This window comes from Triturus cristatus, chromosome 12 (assembly GCF_964204655.1).
Source record: "Triturus cristatus chromosome 12, aTriCri1.1, whole genome shotgun sequence".
In the NCBI taxonomy this organism is placed as follows: Eukaryota; Metazoa; Chordata; class Amphibia; order Caudata; family Salamandridae; genus Triturus; species Triturus cristatus.
Window position 1 is genome coordinate 49783980 of NC_140595.1, and position 8654 is coordinate 49792633.

Here is an 8654-nt window from a genome sequence, read left to right on the forward strand (position 1 = left end):
GTCACCCTACAACAAGTCCTCCCGCTCCTCTGTCAGGGAGACTTTCTCACAACATTGGATCTGAAAGACGCATACTTTCACATTCCAATACACCCCTCTCACAGGAAATACCTCAGGTTCGTGGTGGACGGGCAACATTACCAATTCACGGTTCTCCCCTTCGGGGTCACTACCGCACCACGGGTGTTTACCAAATGCCTAGCGGTAGTAGCAGCACACCTCAGATGTCAACACATTCACGTCTTCCCTTACTTAGACGACTGGCTGATAAAAGCCGCGTCTTACCATCAATGCGTGCAGCATACAAACAGCACCATCCAACTGCTCCACCAGCTAGGCTTCACGGTGAACTACCAAAAGTCCCACCTCATACCATCTCACACAAAGCAATACCTCGGGGCCACTATAGACACCTCCAAAGGTATTGCCTATCCAAACACAGCCAGAATCACAAGCATTCAAGCCTTACGCAAAACATTCCTTCCCCAACACACTCTTCCAGCAAGAGTGTTCATGAAGCTTATAGGAATGATGGCGTCTTGCATCTTTATAGTGCCCCATGCAAGACTACACATGCGTCCACTTCAAGAGTGCCTAGCACAACAGTGGAACCAGGCCCAGGGTCAGCTGACGGATCTGGTGTTGGTGGACGGCCGCACACATCACTCTCTGCAGTGGTGGAACACCACAAACCTTTCCAAGGGGCGGCCGTTCCTGGACCCGGTTCCTCAGGTGACTTTAACAGCGGACGCATCGCTCTCCGGCTGGGGAGCGCACCTCCTACACCTCACAATGCAAGGTCTATGGACGCCACAGCAAAAATTGCTCCACATCAACCATCTGGAGCTCTTGGCGATCTTCCTAGCCCTAAAATCTTTCCAAAAACAGATTTCGGGCAAAGCAGTCCTCATTCGCACAGACAACATGACTGCAATGTATTGTATCCAAAAACAGGGGGGGACACACTCTCCCCAGCTCTCCCGCTTAGCCCAGAGCATATGGAGATGGGCAATTCCCCAAAACATCTTTCTCCTGGCACAGCACGTTCCAGGCGTACAAAACACCATGGCAGATGCAACAACTACATGAATGGGAACTGCATCCGCAAGTTCTTCAACCATTCTTCCAACAGTGGGGGCATCCTCAGATAGACCTCTTCGCCACCCACGAAAACAAAATATGCCCAAGCTTCGCCGCCAGATACCCACACCCATTGTCCAAGGGCAATGCGATATGGATGAACTGGTCAGGCAGATTTGCATACGCCTTTCCACCTCTCCCACTAATTCCATTAGTGGTCAGGAAGCTACAACAGCACTCCCTCACACTCATTCTGGTAGCTCTGACGTGGGCCAGGCAGCCGTGGTACACCACACTACTACAACTATCAGTGGTACCACATCAAAAACTGCACCTATCCCCATGCCTCCTAACCCAGAACCATGGAGAAATCAGGCACCCGGACCCAGCTCAGCTCAACCTGGCGATCTGGCTCCTGAAATCCTAGAATTCGGATACCTTAACCTTCCCCCTGATTGCATGAACATCATGGAAGCCAGACGTCCTACCACTAGAGCATGTTATGCTGCAAAGTGGAAAAGATTTCTTATTTACTGCCGTAACAATACAATCAACCCTTTAGATGCATCCATACAGCACATCATATGCTATCTGCTCCATCTTCACAGGTGTAACCTGGCATATTCATCCATACGCCTACACCTAGCAGCGATCGCTGCTTATCTACAAAACAGACAGCAATTATCTCTCTTCAGAGTGCCCGCTATTAAAGCCTTTATGGAAGGCCTTAAACGAGTAATTCCTCCCAGGGCACCACCTTCCCCTGTATGGAACCTAAATTTAGTTCTTACACGACTAATGGGTCCGCCCTTCGAACCAATGCATAAATGTGAGCTACAGTTTCTCACCTGGTAAACAGCTTTTCTCGTAGCTATCACTTCCCTTAGAAGGGTTGGTGAAATACAAGCGTTCACTATACAAGAACCCTTCATACAAATACATCACAGCAAGGTCATACTTCGCACAAATCCGAAGTTCCTGCCCAAGGTCATTTCCCCCTTTCATCTCAATCAATCGGTGGAATTACCTGTCTTCTCGCAACCTCAATCTGTTGCAGAAAGAGCCTTACACACACTCGATGTAAAAAGGGCCTTGCTATACTACATACAAAGAACGCAACCCTTCAGGAAGACTAAACAATTGTTCGTCTCCTTCTCTCCACCACATAAAGGCAACCCCATTTCTAAATCAGGGATAGCTAGGTGGATTGTAAAATGCATACAGATTTGCTACCAAAAGGCTAAAAGAACATTATCTGTTCCGCCTAAAGCCCATTCTACAAGAAAGTTAGGGGCTTCTATGGCCTTTCTAGGGAATATACCCTTAGATGACATCTGCAAAGCAGCCACATGGTCTACACCGCACACCTTCACAAAACATTACTGTGTAGATGTGCATTCCAAGCAGCAAGCTAGAGTGGGCCAGGCTGTACTAAAGACACTATTTCAAACCACTGCAACGGATACCGGTGGTCGCCGCTAGGGTTGGGTACTGCTATATAATCTATGCTAAGTGTACAATCTGCAGCTCATATGCCTCGAACGGAATATGCTACTTACCAGTATGCATCTGTTCTTGGCATGTAGAACTGCAGAGTTGTACACGCTCACCCGCCTCCCCGGCTACCTGTATCCGTTCCAGTACATCTTATTTAGATACTACACACATGGGTTTCTCACTGTGATTACCAAGCTCCATCATTCCCTGTTGGCGAAAAACAATCTGAGGATGGAGCCGAAGCCCATGCGCAGTACGGACCGAAGGAGGAGTCACCAAACTCGTGACTTCCAAAGACTGTCCAAGAAGAAAAACAAACTGCAAACATCCGGGCCCAACACCAGATGGCGATCTATGCTAAGTGTACAACTCTGCAGCTCTACATGCCAAGAACAGATGCATACTGGTAAGTAGCATATTCCTTGCCTAACAGACATCCTTTGCTACAGATGTAGCATTGCCTCATTGGACTGTCAACTTCTTTGATCCCTGGCAAAATAAGCAAGTGCTATAGAAATGCTATAATGTAATACTTGATGGATTTTTTTGAGGGGGAGAACCTTTCAGCCTTGACAAACTCGCACCTAACACATCTGTTGCACAACCTTCGATTAAGTCCAGGAGAAGTAGCTGAATTTGCTGGCAGTCTAAATTAAAAAAAGTCTTCTGGTCCTGTAACTGAATATTTACCAGATGTCCCAAGTGGCGAGGTAATTCCAATGTGTGTCTACAAACTTGCTGCACAGGACCGACATCTGGGCATGGCTCTAACTGAGAAACAAAGGCGATGACCATAATGCTTGAAACCTGTCCTTTGAGATGGCATTCCATATTTAAAGTATCTGGGAATGCATCCCAAAGCAATTACCAGTAATAAATTGAAGCAATCTTCCTAGTTTTGTTGCTGCACTTAGGTGTGATGCGAGTCTCAAATACGATATTTATCCTGCACCGGAGAATCGTGCAGTTTTATTTATTACATATGATAAATACCATCCAGTAATGAGTTATTCTGGAATAATGGGGAACTAAATACATTTGGTGTTTTAATGATACCAAATCTGCGCTCTGACTCCCTGAGTTTTCCCTATGATTGTAAGACCTAGGCATGTCTAGCAGGGACATCCTGGTTGTGAAGCGTGCTCCATGGGAAGAGCAGAAGGCCAAACCAGCAAAAGTCAGAAGAAAGCATCATGGGAGGAACACAGGCCAAAGGTAATCCCTCGGAGGGGAGACAGGCGTACCGAGGACCTCTGATTTGAAGAAACTTGCGTTGCGCTGAACTGTCGGAGGGCAGAGTAAAGCCCGAGGAGCCATAGACAAGGGACACCGATGGAGGCATGCCCTCAATACCTGCTTCAACCTCGTGAATTAAAGGCATGGGAGTGAGATGGCAACAGAGCTTAACACAATCTATATAGACAGGAGCCATGGCTGCATCAGTCACTTGGCATTGGCACCAAAAGCATCACTCATAGGCACCAGAACTCAACGTTGCATTGATGCTGAAACAGATGAGTGAACACAATTAAGTCACTGTAGGCAGAGCAGAAAAGAAATAGTCTTGAGGGCGAGCTCCAAGTCTTAATTAAAACAGAATTTGACTCTCTGCAGGATTAAAGAATGCCACTGAGGGTGGAGTAACGGGTATAGGAGCCAGAACAACCTGCTACCCCAGGAGGAGTTAAAAGAGTAGTTCTTTGACCTGGAGGAAGAACAAGGCCTCCCACATAGGGGAAAACAGATGACTAGCAAGACATTTAGGCGGACTCCCCAGGTGATTGGTGGAATCTTACCCATCAAAACAATCACCACCAGACCACATCACTGCATATAATGCAGTGGTTAAGAGGGCCGCCGGCACCTATTGAGTGAAACTGGAATAAGAACAATCAAAATCATGTGTTCGAGGCATATGAGCTGTAGATCGTATGCTTTGGCAAAGATCGGCATCTGGTGTTGGGTCCGGATGTTTGCACTTTGTTTTTGTTAGAAGTCTTAATTGTCACGAGGTAGGTGACTCCTTTCGATGGTGCGCATGGGCATCGACTCCATCCCCAGAGGTGTATTGTGGTTCTGTATTGTTTTGAACCCCTTTGATGTGCAATCCTTGACTGTATGGTCTGTCGACTGCAGTTTCCCATTCGATGCGCATTGTGTAAAATCTGAACCTTCGATCGGGAGCTTTGTGACAGGATATCTGGCCTACCTGTGCTGACCACGCCAGCAGTCGGAACTGACTCCAAGCTATGTCCCGGGTGTCATGCTAACTTTACATGCACCAACTTGCATGAGGTCTGCAACCTCTGCTTATCCCCGGAACACGACTAAAAGGACTGTGAGGGGGTGTATCATTCTGATAGAAGACCATTTGTGATCGTCTGGCTCGACTCCTCCAGATGCCCTGCGGCAGCAGTTCCGTTCCAGACATTTTTGGCGAAGACTTTAATTCCCACTGTCCTGTAGCAGAGTAAGAACTGGTCTCCGTGTCCAAAGCAGATTCCGACATGGAAGAAAATACCATCACGGAGTACAGATCCCCATGTGCCCAGTCATCCCAAATCTAAGGCTCTGGTATCCCCTCGAGTCTGCACCAAGAGTTTGATGCCCCACCCTGTCTTGGCTACAAAACACAAGCCTTCAGGCTCTGGTCAGCCCCATTCTGGTACTGAACCAACACCTTCGGCACCGAAACACAAACTGAAGGCTTTGCCGGTCTCCAACACGGGCAACAAAGACACCCTCAACAAAGACACCCTCAACACCCAAGTCCTCCTAGCTGACCTCCAAGCACAAAGACCAGCGCCCAAAGCATCCAAACCGAAGGCCTCGGAGCTGAAACCCACACCTAAAGGCTCGGAGCCAAAACCCCTGCGCTGAAAACTTCGGAGCCGAAACCTACTTCTCCAAAGGGTTCAGAGCCTAAATCTGTTAAAAAGCACTGACTCCACTTGGTACCTAAAGACTCTCAGCCTAAATCTTCGATGCCGAAATTAACCATATTCAAAGAACCTTGCCCCGAAGAGCCACCTTCGGTTCCCAAAGAATACACATTGACCCTAAAACTGGACCCCTCCAGGTCATTCTTCCTAAAAAACGGAAGCTGGATATCGGAGGATCATTCGATACCTCTGAACAAGCATTTTCAATGCAATAGGTCTCGCATTTACTAGAGTTTGAGCTATTGGCATTGTAAATGACTGCCTTTTATTTACGTGTTGATTTTTAAAACCTAAATAAAATGCATTATTTTTTACAATGCCAATAGCTTAAACTCTCTCAAATGTGAGACCTATTGCGTTGCAAATGCTTGTTTAAACGAGTTTCTGTGTGCGCCTCCGAGAATAGTGCAACTTTAGTCATGTTGGCACTCGACACAGGAAGCGGCGCTAACATGGTTTTGGAACTGTCCAGTGCACCTGATCCAATGTTACTGCCCTCTCCGTCCATCTTATAGATGTAAACTAAGAAATCTACTGCCAGTAGATGGGAGGGGGTGGAGGCGGGTAGGCGCCCGAGGGAACGTCACCAGGAGCTGCTGGCATAGTAGGCACAATCCGGCCAGAATACAAAAACAGCGTCAAACTTCGGGTGAGGCGGTTGTCATGCTGCCTGCCAGTGATGTGTCGAGTGACTGGCGGCACATTGCTTAAAATGTCACCCAAAGCAAATATTTCCTGTGCCAATGTAGAGTCACAGGCAGCTCTGTTCAGCGGAGCGGCAGAGAGGCCACGTGGACAGTATAAGGGTAAGAGGCCTCCAGGTTTCCATCTGCCTTAAATGGGGGTCGGTGCCTTCGAGGCGACTCCCGGTGTTTTTGTGCTGACTCCTGGTGTTTTTGTGCCCAAATGGCTGCAACTTTGATATGTCGAGGTGAAGACGTGGATTAAATGTGACTGTGCCTGTTTCGAAGACACTGAAACGACGGGGACATCTATGAAGGGATGGGATGTGGACAGGGGTCAGAAAATGGAAAGCGCGAGGTACCTATAATTTGCATACGACCTGGTCGTTAAATAGTGACAGCAGGACTTGATATAGTTTAACCTTTCATTCTCATTGGTATTATTGCAGCGACGTCACTACCTGTAACTTCCATGTGCACCCGTGAAATGGATAAAAACGAAAATAGATGGTTGAAATAAGTACCCAAATCCTACAGCTAGTTCTATTCAGTGGATGTGGATATGCATTGCGTTAATTTCACTAGAAAGAAAACCTGACAACTTTTTGTGACTACAAAGCTAGGCCAGTTCTTAAAATGGATGGTGAGCTTTGGAAGGTTAAACTAATGTGGAACCAAGTGGCAGTGAAAGTGAAAGCAAATCGTGTGCAGGCTGCCAAATGGTGCGCGTGCCCGGCGCACATGCACTGTATTTGGAGGCCTGAAAGCACTCATTTGCACTTCCAGATCCCCCATTTACAAAAGCTCTCGCGAGAGCAGCGCTAAAGCGCTGGCTCAGGCGAGACCTAGAAAGGACATGGGTACTAACCCATCCCCCCCCTTACATCCCTTCCCCTCCCAACCCATATTTGATAATTCTAACATCAATTTCACCACCACCTCCACTCACCTGACACGGTATGAGGACTATGGGAATGAAGGCCATAATGTGCCACAGGATGAGGACATACCACAAGACACTTATCCCTGAGACAATTCTGATAAACAACCAGACCAGGATAACAACCCGACCTGTATCCCTCCCAGGCACTCCCCAGCTGTTAACATTGGCTATGTCCAACTTATTAACAGGGCTGCCTATACCACGGAGTGGAGCTTCATACAGACCCTCTAGACGAGGATTTCTTGCTTGAGACACACTCCAAGGTCTACTCATGCTCAAGGGCTTAAAGCATGCAGATGAGGTATTCAAAGACCCAGTCAGAGCAAGAATACTCGCACCTAGAGTAGACAATATAAATCCGCTCCTACAGACCCAGCATACATTAAAGGTCAGTTGCCCTTAGACTCTGGTAGTGTCCAAAGCTTGCAAGAGCAAACTACAGCCGACGCCCCTCCTCCTGACAAGGAGTCCAACTCATTGATGCCTCAGGCAAGAGTGGCTCCTCAGGCTAACGACTGGTGTATTGCCAATGCTCAGACTTTATTTGCACGTTACGATAGGGCTCACTACGATGAGTTAGAAAAACTCATGCAACACTTGCCAGATGAGTATAAAGCCAACGACCTCATTCGGGCAGGTAAGCTCATCACCAATACTTCCATTAAGCGTGCACTAGATGCGGCAGACAGCATCTCATGCCATTAACACTAGCGTACTATTGTGCAGGCACGCTTGGCTTCGAATCTCCGGATTCTAGCAGGAGGTAGTCTTCCATACTCAACCTTTCGATAAACATCTTTTCGGGCAAGCTGTCGACACGTCCCTAGAAAAGATTAAATAATAAATTATGTTTTTAGCAGCTTACACAGCAACCCCACTCTCATTTTCCTACTCCCTGCTGACGAGAGGCAACTACCTCGAAACACGTGTCCAGGGATGGCACACGCCACGCATACTTGCACGCACTCTTGAGCATAGGTGTATCCGCCGACGCTGACCTTCAGGGACCATTTTCATTGGGGGAACACGACTGGTAGGTGTAGCAGTGTGCGACCAATCTGATGTAACTTTATATTCAGGCTCCCTTGAGCCGGTGGAGTCAACGGACTCATGGTTACGCACCTGCGCGCTAAGAGAGGTACTAGACCTGATTATGTTTTTAGCAGCTTACACAGCAACCCCACTCTCATTTTCCTACTCCCTGCTGACGAGAGGCAACTACCTCGAAACACGTGTCCAGGGATGGCACACGCCACGCATACTTGCACGCACTCTTGAGCATAGGTGTATCCGCCGACGCTGACCTTCAGGGACCATTTTCATTGGGGGAACACGACTGGTAGGTGTAGCAGTGTGCGACCAATCTGATGTAACTTTATATTCAGGCTCCCTTGAGCCGGTGGAGTCGACGGACTCATGGTTACGCACCTGCGCGCTAAGAGAGGTACTAGACCTGATTATGTTTTTAGCAGCTTACACAGCAACCCCACTCTCATTTTCCTACTCCCT